This window comes from Bos indicus, chromosome X (assembly GCF_029378745.1).
Source record: "Bos indicus isolate NIAB-ARS_2022 breed Sahiwal x Tharparkar chromosome X, NIAB-ARS_B.indTharparkar_mat_pri_1.0, whole genome shotgun sequence".
NCBI lineage: Eukaryota > Metazoa > Chordata > Mammalia > Artiodactyla > Bovidae > Bos > Bos indicus.
The window spans coordinates 17,624,181-17,644,947 of NC_091789.1; the positions used below are offsets into that span (position 1 = coordinate 17,624,181).

The 20,767-nt window shown below is 43.7% G+C and overlaps 1 protein-coding gene across 1 annotated transcript in view; it reads right to left on the reverse strand.

Annotated features, from left to right (window-relative positions):
• The window catches only part of GPC3 (glypican 3), a 463,318-nt gene that overhangs the window by 127,634 nt on the left and 314,917 nt on the right, over window positions 1-20,767 (reverse strand). The window lies entirely within an intron of this gene.

The window sequence follows — 20,767 nt, forward strand, 5'->3', positions numbered from 1 at the left end:
TTGAGTGTCCTTATCTCTGAAATAGGGATAATGCCACCTCCATTTGTTTTGAGGATTAGCTGATGTAATGAATGTTAGCAAATCTAAGATAACATAGGTTTAGTGTTTAGAAGAGGGCCCAACACATTTATATGAGCACTGGTATTGTTTTGTGAAAGTATCCAACACAAAATAGGTGTTCAATAAATGTTATTTGGAAAAGAATTTTCTGAAGTAGAATGAATAAATCTTGCCATGAATACTTAGGGGAAGCTTCAAGTCTGCTCATCCCTGTACCGAGAGAACTGGAAGAGTCTCCATTGGGTGAGTAGCCAGCACTGAGCAGGCAGGCCTGATTGAAAGGAACTACTCCTCAGCAGAGAGGTCCTCACAAAACTGCTAGTGGATGGGGCGTCTGAGGCAGGGAACTTATGGTTAGGACTTCAAATGGTTCAACATTTATTTTAGTCCACTGAAGAAGACGTTGTTGACCTGTGCCCCAGGGCAGACAGCCAAGTTTCCCGAGTGATCAACTTTGGGTGTCAGAAGCCTTTTCACTCTCTCCTCCCTCCACATTTCATGTTCCTGCTCTCTGTGACAGAAAATATTCTGCTTCCACTTTGCATATAACTGTCACAAGTAACGAATTACATGGCTCTTGGAAACACCCACACACTTTTTCAAATCTTTCTCTTCAGAACACTGCTTTGTTTGTCCCAGGTCCCTGCGGGATCCAGAACAAACATCCATTCTTTAATGCAAGGATCTTCAAAATTAAGAAGAGAACTTTCAAACTCTACCTACAATCACACTTCACAGACTCAAGAGGAGTTTCAGGGAGAGGCAAGTCTGAGTTAGAGAAGAACGTAACTTGTGGATTTTTTTCATGCATTGCGTTTCACAAAGAAAAGCCTCCTAAATGTTGCTTTGGATGTCTTGCTGAACCTTATTTCATGAACTGATAAAGACTGCGAGCAAAGGATAAACTGTTTTTACATGAATGGGTACTACTGAAATGCTTTAAAAGAAAGCTCAACATTCTTGTCACTGTTTCGTTGTCAGCGTCTAAGCCACAGTCCTTTACAGGCCCCTAATCCTTGAGAAACCTGTATGCAGGTCAAGAAGCAAGTTAGAACCAGACATGAAACAACAGACATGAGAAAGGAGTTTGTCAAGGCTGTATGCTGTCACCCTGTTTATTTAACTTATATTCAGAGTACATAATGCAAAATGCTGGGTTGGATGAATCCCAAGCTGGAATCAAGACTGTAGGAAGAAATACTGATAACCTCATATATGCCTATGACACCACTCTAATGGCATAAAGTGAAGAGGAGGTAAACAGCCTCTTGATGAGGGTGAAAGAGGAGAGAGAAAAACCTGGCTTAAAACTCAGCATTGAGAAAACTAAGATCATGGCATCCTGTCCCATCACTTCATGGCAAATAGATGGGGAAAATGTGGAGAAACAGTGGCATATTTTATTTTCTTGGGCTCCAAAATCACTGTTGATGGTGAGTGCAGCCACGAAATTAAAAGACACTTGCTCCTTGGAAGGAAAGTAATAACAAACCTAGACAGCATATTAAAGAGAAACATCACTTTGCCAACAAAGGTCCGTACAGTCAAAGCTATGGTTTTTTCAGTAGTCATGTATGGATGTGAGAGTTGGACCATATAGAAGGTTGAGCACTGAAGAGTTGATGCTTTCAAACTGTGGTGCTCGAGAAGACTCTTGAGAGTCCCTTGGACTGCAAGGAGATCAAACCAGTCAATTCTAAAGGAAATCAGTCCTGAATATTCATTGGAAGGTCTGATGCTGAAGCTGAAGCTCCAATACTGTGGACACGTGATAAGCGCCGATTCATTGGGAAAGACCCTGATGCTGGGAAAGATGGAAGGCAAAAGAAGGGGATGACAGAGGATGAGATGGTTGGATGGCATCACTGGCTCAATGGACATGAGTTTGAACAAACTCCAGGAGACAGTGAAGGTCAGGGAAGCCTGGCATGCTGCACTCCATGGGGTCAGAAAGAGTCAGACATGACTTAGCAACTGAACAACAACAATAAATCTTCAGTGCTTGGGATTAGACCTACTGAGATCCTGAGCCAATGGGGACAATGGTGAGAGCTTAGCTGTCTGACCTATCCTTGGAGCCAGTATTTCATGCTTTTGGGGTGAACCCTACATGTTCAGGCATGGCTTCGTCTGGTCGGGTATATTTTCCTGGGCCATATGGCCAAATTCCATCCTGGTTTCTGTGTTTATATTCACCTGAGTCAGTCCTCTGCTTTACCCAGTGGCCAGCATACAACAGGCAGTCAATATACCTCTGTTGAAATGAATTGAGACTGAAGACTTCATCCAAAGCTGATCTATTCTGCCCAGCTCTTGTCAGTCTGTTCCCCTGGGGTCTTCTGCCCCAATCTGGAGCCAGTGACTGAGGACCTGCATTATACTGGACTTCTGTCTGAGCCCTGCCAGGAAAACCTGCCACTGTGTCCCAAGCCGCCAGATTGCAGCACTTTGGAAAACAATGGCCAGGTAGGGGATGGCGGAGTTCCTGCCTGAGGCCCGAGTGAACACCATCGTTCAAGTGGCAGGTCACTGCCCACTTGGGCCAGCCGAACGGGAGAGTTGCCACAGCCCGAGCACCACTCACTCATGCAGCCTGTGTCCCATTGCCTGGGCTCCCACACTGAGCCCACCCACACTACACAATATCAATTTGCATCACAAACCCTATTCCAGTGGTCTAAACTTTGGCCCGCTTCTGAGAAGATTTTACCGTCGTGAAAGCAATTCTTTGAACCCATCTGTTATATTCGCTACGGTCAAGGCAATAACTTCGAGAGGGTTTCAAATCTGACGGTGAAATTTCCAGGTTCTCAGTTTTGGGGGTCAGAAAAAGGATTTGCTGTCTTCCATCAGTACAGAGGCTTCCCAGGTCGCGCTAGTGGTAAAGAACCCACCTGCCAATGCAGGAGATGTAAGAGACATGGGTTCGATTCCTGGGTCAGGAAGATTCCCCTGGAGAAGGGAATAACAACCCAGTGACAAAAAGGTATCTGAGCTTAGAAGTAAAGAGAAGAGTTTTGTGCTACCTTAACCACGAAGAAGGCAATGGCACCCCACTCCAGTACTCTTGCCTGGAAACTCCCATGGGCGGAGGAGCCTGGTAGGCTGCAGTCCATGGGGTCGAGAAGAGTCGGACACGACTGAGCAACTAAACTTTCACTTTCCACTTTCATGCATTGGAGAAGGAAATGGCAACCCACTCCAGTGTTCTTGCCTGGAGAATCCCAGGGACGGGGGAGCCTGGTGGGCTGCTGTCTATGAGGTCACACAGAGTCGGACACGACTGAAGTGACTTAGCAGCAGCAGCGGCAACCTTAAGCAATGTGATTCCCTGGTGGCTCAGATGGTAAAGAATCCACCTGCAATGTGGGACACCTGGGTTCAGTCCTTGGGTTGGGAAGATTCCCTGGAGGAGGGCATGGCAACCCACTCCAATATTCTTACCTGGAGAATTCCACAGACAGAGGAGCCTGGTGGGCTATAGTCCATGGGGTTGCAAAGAGTTGGACATGACTGAAGCGACTTAGCACATGTCAGTACAGAATGCAAATACCTTCTATTCTGCACTTGCCTATTAAGCATCTATGCAGCTCTGTGCTGTTACAGAACTCTAGGAGTTAGAGACACTGAACTGTCCAGTGTTCTAAAAGCCCACTATCCCCAGTTTGGACTTCACAGACCAGATTCTGGTTTGGTCTTTGGCAAATCTGGTCCTCAGAAAATGAAATCTTCAACTAGTGACTGTGTGGGATTTCCCTGCAAACTAAGATGCTTGAGAATGTGCAGCCCACCATTCATGAGCTGAGGACACACACCGGCCTCCATCATGACACCCAGAGAGCCAGCAGAGGGCGCCTCTGTGGCTGATGGAGAGGAGATGAAACTAGCAAGACGAAGGTGTTAGACTTGCCCAAGGACACTAAAAAGTCTGGCCTGAAGAAAGCAGAACTGCCACTTCTGCTGCCTTCTCTTAAACTCGGTCCCAGAGCCCCAGGATGCAGGCTGCAGTCACGGCCCTGGGGAGCAGAAGGAAACACTCTGGTGGAAGTGTGTTCCAGTATTCCCCTGGTGGAAGACGGTGCCCATGGTGGGCATGGCCAGAGGAACCAAACTAGAGCCACCGGCCCTTCCACTGCCAATAGCAGAACAGCTCTGCCCTTGGCGGGCCCAAGTCTGGCACGGCCGCTCTCTAGTCACCAGCAATAAAATAACACTCAAGAGTAACAGAGGGAAGGAAAGGTGAACTGAAGTGTAAACCACCCCTACTCCAGCCTCCCCAGCAGTTGGCAGGTGCCTCCAGGTCCTCGACTCTTTGCACCTGCTCTCCGGCCAGAACAAGGGGCCTATTGTGTGCAGCTGTGTGCAGGGTGGTGCTAAGCAAACGAGAAGTGCCTCTCCTGATCATAAAGTAGATGGGATTCCAGGAAAACTTTACTCAGCCAAATAAAAGTGATTGTAAAGCACTTGGTGAAATATAAACTGCTACATAAATACTTAATAAAAGCTCACAGCAATGCACACAAGGACAGCTAGGTCAAAAATTACCCTAGCTCTCTAGCCCGGAGGGTTTCAGCAAAGAGAGAACTGTCTCCCTCCCTCCCGGAGGGTTTCAGCAAAGAGAGAACTGTCTCCCTCCCTTGGGTTTGCTCAGCCACTTTGTATCCCTCTGCTCTGACCTGCCCTTCAGCCCCTGGCACTCCACTCCATGGATCTCTCTCCACACTGATAGAGCTCTGTGGTTTGAGGGCTTCTCATTTTCATTCTGGGTGGTTGTGTCAAATATTATTTGGAGCAACAGACACTGAATTCTATTTCTTTTGCTCAGAAGCTCCATTGGGGTCGTGTGGTGCTATGGGGGTGGCAATTTCTTTAAGGCTTAATTATGTTAATTTCACCCCAAACTCTCCAATATCAGAAACTGAGTACTCTGACATCTCAATCAGCCAACCTACCTGCCCCCCCTGTAGCCCCAAAGATACCCGAAGGATCTGTTCTAATGAGAATGATTACACCCCGGGGCTCCTTTTCAATTGCTTTCACTTTGGTCTATTTGGGAAGCCATCAGAGAAAGAACTGGATATTCAATGTCATCAAGGAGGCTTTAGGGCAATCCTCCTCCATTCAGACTCCCCCCTTCCCTCAAATATCCTTGCCATTGAAACTCATGGACTGTTAGAGCTGGAAAGAGCTTTAGAGGTCATCTTGTCTAACTCCATTTTACAAATAGAAGACTGGCGGTCAGTGACTTGCCCAAGGTCACACAAACCAGTTTGTGGTAGAGTTAAGAGCCAAGCTGGACTTCCAGTCTAGGGCTAAAGGGGTCTCTACTTGCATGGGCTTCACATTCATAGGTAATGGTGTTATCATAGGAGCCATGGTATACTGGCCTCAGAAGGAGGTGAAGGTCATTGGCTCTTTCTCCCAGGGGATACCACCTTCCAGCCCTGAGAAAATCTGAAAGCTGAGAAGCATGGTGCAAGAGGCAGAAAAAGAACTGCAATTTCCTGGGCCAGGACTGGGGATAGACCAAGGGAAGGATAGAATTTAGCAGCACAGGCCAAGAAAAGCCAGACAGAACACCTATCCCAAGTGTGCTGGACTAGGAGAACAAGCTTAGATCAGGGTTTCCATCAAGAACAGGAAGAAGAGAAGCCAAGCATGTGACAGGCAGTGTCGTGGACAAGACAGCATAGACTACCTGATTTCGGATCCCATCTCTCTTAATAGTGCCGTGGCTTTTGTTGTTATTTAACCATATCATTGGGGCTTCCCTTGTGTCTCAGCTGGTAAAGAATCTGCCTGCAATGCGGGAGACCTGGGTTCAATCCCTGGGTTGGGAAGATCCCCTGGAGAAGGGAAAGGGTACCCACTCCAGTATTCAGGCCTGGAGAATTCTATGGACTGTACACGCCATGGGGTTTCAAAGAGTCAGACATGACTGAGTGACTTTCACTTTCAACCACATCAATAAATGAGGGTAATAATCATGTCCTGAAGAACTATGGATGGAGATTCATAACACTGTACAACAGGCACTGATCAAAACCATCCCCAAGAAAAAGAAATGTAAAAAGGCAAAATGGTTGACTGAGCTATTCTCAAATAGCTGAGAAAAGAAGAGAAGCAAAGGCAAAGGAGAAAAAGAAAGATATATCCATCTGAATGCAGAGTTCCAAAGAAGAGCAAGGAGAGATAAGAAAGCCTTTTCCAGTGAACAATGCAAAGAAATAGAGGAAGACAACAGGAGAGATCCTTTCAAGAAAATTAGAGATACCAAGGGAACATTTCATTCAAAGACAGGCACAATAAAGGACAGAAACAGTATGGACCTAACAAAAGCAGAAAATATTAAGAAGAGATGGCAAGAAGACACAGAAAAATTATACAAAAAAGATCTTCATGACCCAGATAACCATGATGGTGTGATCACTCACCTAGAGCCAGACATCTTAGAGTGTGAAGTCAAGTGGGCCTTAGGAAACATCACTATCAACAAAGCTAGTGGAGGTGATGGGATTCCAGCTGAGCTATTTCAAATCCTGAAAGATGATGCTGCACTCAATATGCCAGCAAATTTGGAACAGTCAGTAGTGGCCACTGGACTGGAAAAAGTCAGTTTCCATTCTAATCCCAAAGAAGGGCAATGCCAAAGCATGTTCAAACTACTGCACAATTGTACTCATTTCACATGCTAGCAAAGAATGCTCAAAATCCTTCAAGCTAGGCTTCAACAGTACATGAACTGAGAACTTCCAGATGTTCAAGCTGCATTTAGAAAAGGCAGAGGAATCAGAGATCAAATTGCCAACATCCACTGGATCATAGAAAAAGCAAGAGAATTTCAGAAAAACATCTGCTTCATTAACCACACTAAAACCTTTGACTGTGTAGATCACAACAAACTGTGGAAAATTCTTCAGGAGATGGGAATACCAGACCACCGGATCTGCCTCCTGAGAAATCTGTATGCAGGTCAGGAAGCAACAGTTAGAACCGGACATGGAACAACAGACTGATTCCAAATAGGAAAAGGAGTACGTCAAGGCTGTATACTGTCACCCTGCTTATTTAACTTATATGCAGAGTACATCATGAGAAATGCTGGGTTGGATGAAGCACAAGCTGGAATCAAGGTCGCAGGGAGAATTATCAATAACCTCAGATATGCAGATGACACCACCATTATGGTAGAAAGCAAAAAGGATTAAAGAGCCTCTTGATGAAGGTGAACGAGGAGAGTGGAAAAGCTGGCTTAAACATCAACATTTAAAAAACGAAGACAATGGCATCTGGTCCCATCACTTCATGGCAAAAAGATGGGGAAACAATGGAAACAGTGACAGACTTTTATTTTCTTGGGCTCCAAAATTACTGTGGATGGTGACTGTAGCCACCAAATTAAAAGATGTCTGCTCCTTGGAAGAAAAGCAACGACAAACCTAGACAGCATATTAAAAAGCAGAAACATTACTTTGCAGACAAAGGTCTGTATAGTCAAAGCTACGGCTTTTCCAGTAGTCGTGTATGGATGTTAGAGCTGGACAATAAAAAAGGCTGAGCGCCAAAGAATTCATGCTTTTGAACTGTGGTGCTTGAGAAGACTCTTGAGAGTCCCTTGGACAGCAAGGAGATACAACCAGTCCATCCTAAAGGAAATCAGTCCTGAATATACATTGGAAGGGCTGATGCTGAAGCTGAAGCTCCAATACTTTGGCCACCTGATGTGAAGAACTGATTTGTTGGAAAAGACCTTGATGCTGGGAAAGATTAAAGGCAGGAGGAGAAGGGGACGACAGAAGATGAGGTGGTCGATGGCATCAGCGACTCAGTGGGCATGAGTTTGAGCAGCTCTGGGAGATGATGAAGGACAGGGAAGCCTAGCGTGCTGCAGTCCATGGTGTCACAAAGAGTTGGACACAACTGAGCGACAGAACAACAATCACGTCCAGATCAGAAGGCTGTGGTGAGAATTAACTTACTTAATGCACACATGAGAAGCACTATAGAAATGTTAGCCATTCTTTTGATTAAGACTTTCACTGTTTCAGTCCTACCTTCCGCAGTCAAATGCTCTACCCCTGGGCTATGCCACCTCCACTCAGTCCTACTTTCTGAAGTTTCACTGCATGCTCAGACAGGAATTAGAGGGGGCAAAGGGAAGAGAGAAGGTTTCAGAATGCCTCAGGGAAGAAAAGGTAAGAGAAGGTAAACCGTGATGGCTGAAAGCCGAACAGATCTGCAGTTCCCCAGCAACACTTCAACCATCCAGTGTAAACCTCCTATGGTGGTGCCTTTTCCCTATGCTCCTGAGGGCATAGTTGCCAGGAGATGACCAACTGTCCCTCTTTGCCCGAGACTGAGAAATTTCCCAGGACTTGGGACATTCTGTGCCCAAATTAGAAAGTCTTGGGCCAACCTGACCAAGCTGATCACCATAGGGGCCAGAGGGTGTTTGCGGTTCAGGATCACTATGTTATAACCAGAGGACAGAGCACTCCAGCTAAATGCCATCCGCTGGGGTTTGGAAAAGCTGGGTTATCCAGAAGCCATGTGAAGGGGGCTTTAATTGGACTTTCATCGTATCTATGAAGAGCAGGGGAAGAGTTTCTAAAATTAATGGGTTTCATCAGGGGTACGTTAGCCCGTTTGAGGATGTTGGTCTTCAGCAGGACATTCGCACAATAGCCTCATTATCAACGATCCTTATTTGTTCACTTTGATTCTCCGACGCAGGCTTTCTTCAAGTTCTATTCCCAGTGGTGTTGTTATATGTGCTTGAATGTAATAAAGCTGCATTTATTTTAAAAGTCTGTCACTGAGACTTTTCATTAATTTAAACTGATGCTACAAATCCCCCAAAGTATCTCCTTAAGCAGGGCCAATCAGTTTATTCAACACTGTGGAATGGCTTGTTTAAAAATAGAAGTTTGTGGGAATAGGTGGATTTGCTTAAGGAAAAAAGGAATTTAAAGATGTTTTCGATGTGGACTATTTTTTAAGTTTTTATTGAATTTGCTACAATATTCTTCTGTGTCATGTTTTGGTTTTTGGCCGCAAAGCATGTGGGATCTTAGCTCCCTAACCAGGGACTGAAACTGAACCCCTCCTCCATGGGAAGATGAAGTTTTAATCACTGGATCACCAGGGAAGTCCCCAGTTTTTTTAAAGTACTCTTTCTGGAGAGATGCATAGACAGAGAGATACTCAGGAAGATGCTCAAAGCTGTGTGTTCATAAAGAGAGTCCAGTAATGCTATGCTAATTAGCCAACACATAATGCCATTTATTCAAGGTAAAACTTCCCTCCGTGTCTGATCTACTTTTCTACATTTTTGTTGTTTAGTCCCTAAGTTGTCTCTGACTTTTTTGTGACCCCATGGGCTGCAGCCCACCAGGCAAGAATACTGGAATGGGTTGCCATTTCCTTCTCCAGATGATCTTCCTGAAGTGAAGTGAAGTGAAAGTCACTCAGTCGTGTCCAACTCTTTGCGACCCCATAGACTATACAGTCCATGGAATTCTCCAGGCCAGAATACTGGAGTGGGCAGCATTTCCCTTCTCCAGAGGATCTTCCCAACCCAGGGAACAAACCTACATCTCCTACATTGGCAAGCGGATTCTTTACCACTGAGCCACTTGGGAAGCACTTTTCTACATTAACACCTAGTAAATGGAGGGCGCCTCACAATTTTCAAAGATATTTCATGTGCGTTTGCTTACTGGAGGCTCACTACAACCCCATGAGGTCAGCAGGGGAAGCATTAATTTCACCATTCCATAGGAGGAGGAAATGAAACATAGAGTTAAAGTAAACCTGTCCAAAGGCAGACACATATACCATGAGCAAGCTGGATCTGGTACTCAGGTTTGTTACCAACAAGTATGTTTGTTGGTTCATTTATTGAATTCAACAGTATTCAACAGTATAGAGAGTCAATTCTACGGCAGGTACAACTAAACAGGGAGGATACATAGAGAAGACACAGGCTTGTCTTCTAGTGGGAGATTAGATAAAACATGCTCACTGGAGATGTGCCAGAGGGACACCTATGTGCTGAGGGTCTTAGACTGGGCTTGGGGCAGGGGGATTCAGGCTCCTCAGAGGATGCCATTGAGTCAAGGATAAGGAGGGGCAGGCCACAGCAACAGCTTTTTCTGGCCCCTTCAGGCCTTTTCTGGTCCTGGTCATTAAGCTTTTCAGCCTGAGTTTTTTTTTGGCGGGGGGCACACTGCATGGCACGTGGGATCTTAGTTCCTTGACCAGGGATCGAACCCTCACTCCCTGTACTGGCAGCTCGGAGGCTTAACTACTCAATTACCAGGAAGTCCCCAGCCTGAGTTCTTGTGTAGCATAACCCTCTACACATCCGTTGGACCCAAGGCTGGTGCACCCTGACCTCAGGTGAGGCCAGCTCACTCTGGCTCTCTTTCAAGAGGGACTTATCCCAGCTCTGGGCCTGAAGCTGTGTCCAGAAGCAAGAAGGGGGACAAAATGGGCCACCGAGTAACTCAAACTATGGTGGCTTAAGATCCATCCATTCAGAGACACGTGGACCACTAAAATACCAGGGGGCAAAATGTAGAAGCTCCTGTGACACCGGAGCTACAAATCAAAGTAAATTTTCCTTCAGAGGGAAATGAAACTTCATTACAGAGGCGACAAATCCAAGGATCAAAGGCACACTCACGTAAAAAAGTAACATTCATTGGCTTGAGAAATTGGGCAATCATGACTGATTTTAATGACCTCTCTCCTTTTCCACAAAGGTTAACCCAAGGGTGACAGAAAGGACTTCAGAGAATTGGGCAACTAGATTTGCCCTGCAACCTCACCCTTCCTGGTTTCTAACGCAAGTAAAATAGAAAGATTCCCTGAATGAGTCACTGTTAAAAAGTTCTAGGTGGAACCGTTGAAACGGCCTTTGCTATGAAACAAGATATTAAAGGTAGGCAGTCTAGTCTAGGACATACCCATAGATGCAATTAACTCTCACTTTATCAGCAGTGGGCCCAAATGCCCACCACCTGTGCTGAACAGGGGCAAGGGTGAGGATTTTAACATTTTTGCAGAAGGAAGAAAAAACAAAGATAAAGATGAGAGGAAGTGGGTGAAGCTGTCTCCCTGTTCAGTTCAGTTCAGTTCAGTTGCTCAGTCGTATCTGACTCTCTGCAATGCCAGGGACTGCAGCACGCCAGGCTTCCCTGTCCATCACCAACTCCTAGAGGCTACTCCAATTCACGTCCATCACGTCGGTGATGCCATCCAACCATCTCATCCTCTGTCGTCCCCTTCTCCTCCTGCCTTCAATCTTTCCCAGCATCACGGTCTTTTCCAATGAGTCAGTTCTTCACATCAGGTTGGAAAATACTGGAGTTTCAGCTTCAGCATCAGTCCTTCCAATGAATATTCAGGACTGATTTCCTTTAGGATGGACTGGTTGGATCTCCTTGCAGTCCAAGGGACTCTCAAGAGTCTTCTCCAACACCACAGTTCAAAAGCATCAATTCTTCAGTGCTCGGCTTTCTTTATAGTCCAACTCTCACATCCATATATGACTACTGGAAAAACCAAAGTTTTGACTATATGGACCTTTGTTGGTAAAAGACTTCAGAAATGGATCACTGAAGGGAATTAAAGTCATGCAGAGCTCCATGTCTCTTCCAGTAAAGAATGGGAAGGACCATTTTTATAGGCTCATTTTATTGAAAAACAGCAATAGCAGCTACCATTTCTTAAGGGCCTACTGTGTTTCGGGCACTGTACTCTGTATTCACAATCTCTCTGAATCCTGTCAACAATTCATTAAAGGTAGAAATTATTAACTCCATTGGGCAGATGTGGAAATGGGCTCAGAGAAGAGAAAGAGCTAATACCTACTGGAGCAGAAATCCAAACCCAGGCTTGCTGATCCGAAAGCTATGCATTGAAACAACTACCCCATGGCTTTTTACAATTGCCCTGTAACTTTGCAATTTGCCTCTGGGTGCTTTTTGTTAATTCCTAACTACTTGACTTTATTAGTAAAAATCACCAGAGAAACGCAGCCAATATTTTGCATTCACTTAAGTATAGGTGGTAAAGGGCAAAAAAAAAAAAAAAAAAAAAAAACCTGCAGAGCTGAGTTTCTTGCAAGGGAGCCCCCAAAAGCTTACCCTGGGGCAAGAACTGGGGCCAGTGGCAGTAGAGAAGGGGCACCTGCCAATCGTTTCCGGCAGCGGGTAAAATCTATAGCACGATCACAGCAGCCCCAACAATAAGGCAGCCAGAGGGGTCTAAGAGCAGAGCCACTGGCAAGAGCCTCCCAAGAGGCTCCCCTAACAGGCCTCTGCCTGTCCTTCAAACTCGGAGTCTCAAGAGTCCATTTTCTTGATGCTCAGTGACTGCCAGAAATAACTCTTCTGGGTCAGAGCACCTGGATGAAAATGTTTCAGGCAGGTTCTGCTTGTGTCAGTCAAAGGCGTTCTGATGAAGCAACACTGCTATCACTCAAGGATTGACTGTCCACTTCAGACAGAAAAGGCCGGGGCACTTGTCCCGCCCAGCAGCCTTGTTTCAGTCAATTCGCCACCTCCCTTACGTGCTCTCAGAGCACTGAATAGAAAGCAATGGCAGACTTCAAATTTGTAAATAAATATCAATCAGAATGTATACAGCCAAAACTATGTTGGGTACCATCAGCGATTCTGACGTTACTTAAAACATTTCTGGAGTGCCTCTCTGGAAAGTCTATGTAAAATCAGTTTAAGTGTCACAAGAAATACACAGCTCCTTTTATCCTCTTACCCCAAATAGATCCCAAATGGTATAACGCAGCTTAAGCAGCCTCCCCATTCAACAGTGTGGTTCCAAAAGACTTACAGATATTTACCCCAAATCCAGTGTGCCTTGACAGGAAGAATGGCCTACAACTCTTCACCCTGGCCCTGGACATTTACCTGTCCTGTTCAACCACACCCTAATGATGTGCCAATATTAACAACAGCAATCACGTACTCATGTGTCAGCATACCCCTTCACAACAGTCCTGCAGAACAGGTACAATTATGCCCATCTCAAAATAAGGGAAGAGGTTGTGCTGTTAAAAGACCTGCCAGAAGCACACAGTCAATGTCTAAACCAAGATTAAAACCTTCACCTGTATCATTCTAGTGACTGTACTCACTCTTCCAGACACGCACCAATCACCTGGCTCATGCATCCTAACCTCTCAGGGCCTTCTCTAATTCTCCGTCTGTATCACTGATGATCAATGGGCTGAACACCAACAGCTTGCAGACTGGGAAACTGACCATATGACCTCAAGGCTTTTTCTCCAGGGAATCTTCCCAACCCAGGGATCGAACCCAGGTCTCCCGCACTGCAGGCAGATTCTTTACCAGCTGAGCCACTAGGGAAGCCCAAGAATACTGGAGTGGGTAGCCTATTCCTTCTCCAGAGGATCAAACCGGGGTTTCCTGCATTGCAGGCAGATTCTTTACCAACTGAGCTATCAGGGACCCTTTCCTAAAGAAGAAGTCAAAAAATATTTTGAGGACTGGTGGCCTCAGTGAAGTCAGTCCATGACCTACTAAAGTTGCCTACTCTGAAGGAGGCAATAATACCTCAAGCACATAGAAGCCCTGATGTGTTAAATAAATAATTTCTTAAAAGCAATTATAGTCCTTCATGGATCCATCTCCTAAGCCTTCCAAGCAAAAATGGAGCAGTGCATGGAGCAGTGACCGTAATAGGAGACAGGCCTTACTCCACCTTCAGAATCACATTTCAAAGAGGAAGCTGTGTGGTGAGATAGGTTTGGTGAGGGTATGGATGTGTGGGGTCCTGTCTTGAAGGCCCAAATGCTCTTCTTATAATGAGATGATCCAACTGAGCGTGGGTGGGGCTGGCCTAAGTACTAATAGGGCACACACTGCTTCAAGAATAGGTCATCCAGCCTTCAACAGGTGGTTACAGACATCTGTGCTGAGCCGTGAGGGTGTCTCCTCTCACTACTTTAGACCTGACAGTTGACAAGCCCATCCTGAATGTGGCAGACCATATTATGCTGTTAGTCACTAGGATAAGCTGGGTTTTTCTCACTCAATTCTGCAGGTTGAGCTGCTGTATGTGACACTATAATCTTAAGGGATAAATGTCACTGTATTGCCATGGAGTAGGTCCTGAAAAATAGCTGTCACTAGAGGCAAGTTTTGAAATAAATATATGATGGAGAATATGCCAATCTAAGCCCTTAGAGGAATTATTGCACGGGGGTGCATGTCAAATGTATCTATCTTACCTTATCAGGATTATAAAAATCTTTCACTGACACAAATATTTCATGCTACACCAAGTTAAGCCATTTTCTATGTAATCTATTTTTCCTTCCAAACTTTTCCATGAGCAATTATGTTTACCTAAAGCAAGTTAGAATGTAAGCTGCCATACTAGCTATACCTCAGTACTTTCATTCTAGGACACACAGTCAAATCAGAAAAAAGTCAAGAGTCATGTTTCTGCTTCCAGGAAGATTGAATAAAATGAAATCCAAAAATGTCTGAAGGGGACCGAGAAGACGTGGAGGCAGACAGTGCTCCAAACAAAATAATATTTTCCTGGTCAAAAAAAAAAGGAAAACCAACCAAATCCCTATTTGTTCTTCTCTCCCTCCTACCAGCCTTTCACAAGCAGAGCTTCCTGCAGGATAGGAGGCAGAGGAAGAACTAGCAATGAGAAGAGCTGGGATACTGAAGACGGCACCTCAGATTATAATCCTCCAGGCACCACAACAGGGGCTGCTGAGAAGAGATATAAGCCCTGGCTTCAGCACGAGTTTAGTCTGGTTTGTGCCTAAACCAGCTCAGAAGCAAATGACTTTAGGACTTGACTCAATATCACTCAATATTATTTCCATGATCCACTGTTTACTTTCTTTTCTCTGCCCACTTCCTCTTGGCTCTGTTTTTTTGTAATCTTATATTTGCTTCTCCATCGGGGTTTTCACTGGCTATACCATATTTAAAATTCTATGTATACGGCCTTGAGCCTTCAAAAACTACAACATAATCCTAAACGAACAGAAGGCAAACAATAATAATAACTTACTTTAGCATGAGAGTGTGGGAGCTATATGTAGCAACTGCTGCATTCTGCTGGCCTGTTCTGATGTGATTGGAATGAGCTGTGCAAATGTCTGTGTCTGAATATCTATACACTCGGCACATAGGTCTTTTCTACAATTAATCATTCGTTGCCAGATTGAAGATTCTGGAAGGTCTTTCCGTTTTGCTCTGTGAACCAGTGAAAAACCTTTTAGTGTTACAAATTGGCCCCTCCCCCTACCTCAAATCCTCAAAACAGTGTTCTTTAAATAACTGCATTATAAAAACAGAATCAACTATTTTCCCTCATCTTTCCTGCATATACAGCCAAAATCAACCATTTTGTTCATCTCAATTAAAAAAAATTATTTTGTACATGTCAGAAATTGGGTGTTAATGGTTCTCACATTCATTCCCACTTGTTGCTATGACACAGTCTATCCCTCCAATCCAGCAGAAGAAAAATAGTCTCATTACCCTACTTTCCTGAAGCATTCAGAAGGTTTCGAGACCAGAACAAAACTCGAGAAGTAAAATAATTGCTTTGTATATTCCTGCTTCTGCCTTTCCAATTAAGTAGAGAAATCCTGGAGAGGCCTTATAAACATTGGAAGACTTGTCTGATCAGTGGCAACAAGGGAAAATTCGCAGTAAGAGTATGTGTCTATAGTCTCTCAGGTGAAGTGGAAGGTAAGATTATGTAAGAGGCAGAGGACGTGCCTTCACTGCAGTGTGACCCTGCGGATCTCATGGAGTTTATTCTCTAATGCCAGGTGCCCCGTGTACTCCACCCAGAGTCCCAGCATCATACTGAGGAAGTGCAAAATGGATACTGATCCACAATGAACACAAGTGGCTATGTAGATCTATTAGCCAGAAGAGAACAGAAACATTCTGGGGCTGACATCTAGATCCAGGCCCATGGAGGCCAACAACATGGCAGAGGAGCAGCAAAACCAGCTAGGACTGGGTCAGAGAGGGAACTGAGGCATCGTGCCACAAAGCACAAATAGTTGTACCTGTGGAATGGATGAACGTCAAGGTCACCAGGGAAGTAGAAACTCCTGTAGGAGGTATGCTGACTGTAGGAGAAGCCAGCTGAGTATATATACAACGCTGAGAAAAAAGGACTCAGAGGAGAATGACTGCAAAGGCCCATGGAGATGAGGACAGGTGGAGGAGAGCCTAGCACAGGAATGCTGCTCAAGGATGATGAGGATGGAAGACCTAAAGCTTTGGCTCTCTTATCCTCAAGGTTAAGCGTGAGCCAAGCTGATTCAGAGGGGGTGGGAAAAGCCTAACCAGAGCGGTAGTTGCTCAGGGTTAACATAAAAACGGGTGGAGGGACTTCCCTGGTGGTACAGTGATGGGAATCCGCCTATCAGTGAGGAGACAGAGGTTTGATATCTGGTCCAGGAAGATTCACATGCCACGGGGCAAATTAAGTCCGGATGCCACAACTACTGAGGCTGTACTCCTCAGCAAGAGAAGCCACCGCAATAAGAAGCCCACACGCCGCGACTAGAGTAGTCCCCACTCACTGTAACTACAGAAAGCCCACGCGCAGCAACAAAGACTCAGTGCAACCAAAAAAAAAAAAAAAGGGTGGAAAACCGATGACTGGATAAACAAAATGTACTATATGGCCATAAGAAGAAAAGAAGTGCTGGTACATGCTACAACTTGGATGAACCTTAAAAAGCATTATGCTAAGTGAATTGTTCCATTTATACGAAATATCCAGAATAGGTAAATCTAGAGATTGAAAGCAGTTGGTTAGTTGCCAGAGGCTGACGGAAGGGGAGAATGGGAAGTGACCGCTAATGGGTACAAGGTTTCTTCTGGGGTGATGATATAGTCTTAGAACAAGATAGAGGTGCTGATTGTACAACACTGTGAATGTGCTAAATGCCACTGAATTGTACACCATAAAATGGTTACTTTTATATCATATGAATTTCACCTCAACACACACACACAAGCATGCATAGTTATCTTTATAGGTTGGGTTTTTGTTCCTTTGAAAATTCCTTACTTTTAGTCAAGAAAATTTATGAAAATCAAGAATCTTGAAAAAGAATAAGATTTGTCAGTGGGGACACCTGAGTAAAATGAAAAAATTGATGCTGAAGAAAATATCAATTAGTATCAGCTGGGTTATCATAGCATTTTATACCCTCCCACTATGGATCCACAGATCTCTCAACTTTTAAAGAGTCAAAGTGATTGTCACTCTATAGGCCATATTTCATATTCTTTCAGTTTTATCTCTTGTGAATAAACTTAATTGAACTATGCAGGAAAAGATACCCAATACAGATGGGTAGAACCTCTGCTTTGACACCTCTGAGGGGAGCTCTCTCTGGACTGCTGAGGAAAAAAGGCTGGCTGATTTTTTCCCTTATTTTTCTCCTCACTGAGTTGGAAACCCCTCAGCAGGGGCAGGCACTGGCTTCTAATACCTATCACTGATGCCCCACAGGGCCTAGTACATACTAAGTGCTCAATTTTTGTTGAAGGAACCTGAATTACCAGATGTTAAATGGAAAAACCAGCATTTTTTCTAAGGTTTTCAAATATGTATAGGTTCAAATAATTTCTCTCATGCTAATTCAAAATAAACGATTAAATAATAAAACAGGGCTTACGTGGTATCAAACCGTTTAAAAGAAGAATGAAAATTTCAGCCAGATAGTTGGCCTAACAGTTCTAAAAAGGTGCTTGAGAATGTATTTGCTAAATTGTTCACTCTTCATACAGGTATTTTCAGCATCATTGCAGGCAAAGCCTACATTTAGCTGTTTTTAAGCCCAGTGTTAGCTTTCTTCCGTGGGCACCTTTATATTTATCTTGGTCTCAGGGATTCTCTAGTTGAAATTCTCTGTGCTTCTACAAAGGCAAAAGATGGAGGATTTTCTGCCTTTGGCAATGGTAGGAGGTTTTTGCCTGAAGGATACATGCTGGTTCTCATGATGGAGTATACCTCACATGAGTCAAGCTTGCTAATTTGAAGACTTCTTTGTGAAATCCTGGAAGCCAATATTTATTTCCAGCCAAGATGGGGAGGAGGTGGAGGGCGGGGGAGGTGAGAAGACAAATGATGCTTACGTGGTACTCCCTGAGACTAGATGTGTGAAAACGTTCTTTTCCTGCATAGTTTGATTAATTTTATTCAGAAGAGACAAAAACTGAAAGGATGTGAGATATGGCTCTGTTCAGAGAGACAGTGACTTGTTTGACTTTTAAAAGTTGAGAAATAGGTAGATCCACAGTGGGAGGGTATAAATAGTTATGATAACCCAGCTGATATGGATTTTTAACATCAATATTTTCATTTTAATCATGTGTCTCCACTGACAAGTCTTATTCTTTTTCGGGATCCTTGATTTTCATTAATTTTCTTGATTTAAAGTAAAATATTTTCAAAGGAACACAAACCCAACCTATAAAGATAACAAAGTCACAACCCATTTGACAATATGAAGTGGCAACTGTTACTTAAGACTAAATGAGCAGCTCAAGGCTACTCTTCATAAATGGTGCAAAGAGAGGGCACACATATGCTCAGGCTACAGAACTTCATATTATTAAATGTATATTCTTGAGTAATTTGGTAAAAACCTAGTTTAAGACTATTTCCTGCTCTCATCATTGCATTGCATGCTATGCAGGCTAAGTTGCTTCAGTCGTGTCCAACTCTGTACGACCCCATAGACGGCAGCCCACCAGGCTCCTCTGTCCCTGAGATTCTCCAGACATGAATACTGGAGTGGGTTGCCATTTCCTTCTCCAATCATTGCATTAGGTCAGTGATTAAAGTACAGGTTAATGATAAGCCAAGGTTGCCAACCATGGAAGAAGCACTTCCTGGATTACACTACCCGTATTCTGTCTACAAATAACATTTGACTTCCTTCCTTCCTCCCACCTTCTTTCTCTTCCTTCCTTCATTTTCTGCATCATATATATTAACAATAAAAGTTGCTTTGAAAAAAATAGGTTTTGCAGAAGTAACAAATAAGAGCTTGAAATAATGGCTTCCCTCCATACTATAATATTTATTATTTTGTTCAATATCCTAAGATATTAAAAGCTGGCAAATTAAACAGAAAAGTTTTTGTTTAGCAGAGCTATTTTCATGGTGCAAAAGTGCCCCCTTGGTTAACTTCTGGACTCATTCAAAGTTAGCAGGCTTTGGATTCCACCATTTGATAGAAAATGATTTTCTCAGTTTCAGGACAACATCCTTCATGAAAGTATACCGAACATGAATAGTTTATATGAGTAAAATTCAATTTTTAAAAATCCCACTAATTCAAAAAACATAGGACTGCCTAAGAAGAAACTGTTTTGAAGTAACTAAAACGGGATCATCTGATATATCAGAAGATATATTCTGTGCGGTGACAACATTTGCTCTAAATGATCACAACAAGGAGGAAACAAATATTAGTGCTTGATACATAATAGGCACTCAAATATTTGTTAAATGAGTAAATGAATGAATGATTACAATAGTAAATAAGTATAAACTAAAATTTGCTTTTTAATTTAAAAAACCATGGTTATGCTGCTCAAAACAAATGAAAAATTGTTCATTTTCCACCATCTTAATATACCAGTGGGTAAGTTATTGGGATGGTTTCTCATCAAGTTTACGTAAGAACCACATACTGAACCTGTGGGAATTTTCTTTTTGAAATATGGTATCATTTATACCTGTTTTAATGGAGAAGGAAATGGCAACCCACTCTAGTATTCTTGCCTGGAGAATTCCATGGACAAAGGAGCCTGGCGGGCTACAGTCCATGGGGTCGCACAGAGTCGGACACAACTAAGCAACTAAACAGCATACCCGTTTTAAAGCATCTGCTTTTTATAAAGCCAAATACCAACTGCTTCTCTTTGATAATTTAAATGAATATGCCACAACAGTTGGATACATTTTCATGATTCTACTCAGCACCTGATAGAAACTTTAGCATGATAATATACACCCCATTCCCATTGTTCCAGGTCAGTACAAAGCTTAGTTGAGAAACAAGCTGTTTTCAGGCCTATGTTCTACTTTGCCCTGGGAAGAGGAGGGGTGGTGGGGGAAGGTAGAAAGAAGAGAACTAACACCAACTGAGCTTCCAGTATGTGCCTGCCTGCTAGGGGCTTTATCTCACCTGCTAGTTACAACAATACTGGGAGATACCCCTTTCTTACAGAAGAGGATCTTGACACTTGCTGGGTGAAGTGACTCACCCAAGACCACACCGAGTCAGTAGCAGAGCTGAGATGAAAACCCAAGTTCATGTGGCTCCAAAGCGTTCCTCCGTCCATGGCATTACACCACTAATTAATTCCATTTAGCATCATTATTAATTATCCTATGTCTGGATATTGGGTTCTGCTAGAATGTAAAGGTCTTCAAAGCAAGTAACTTGCCTGTCATCTTGTTCATCTTCATACCCCTAGCACCCACCTCAATGCCTAATGCACAGTATCTCAAAACATAATCATAAACATCAATCTCAAAACCTAAATGTTGAAGGTATGGATGAATGAGTGGATAAGGAGATAAAACACACAGACTGTTGGAACTAGTGCTGCTTTAACCCAACCACCTCAGTTCTTGCCTC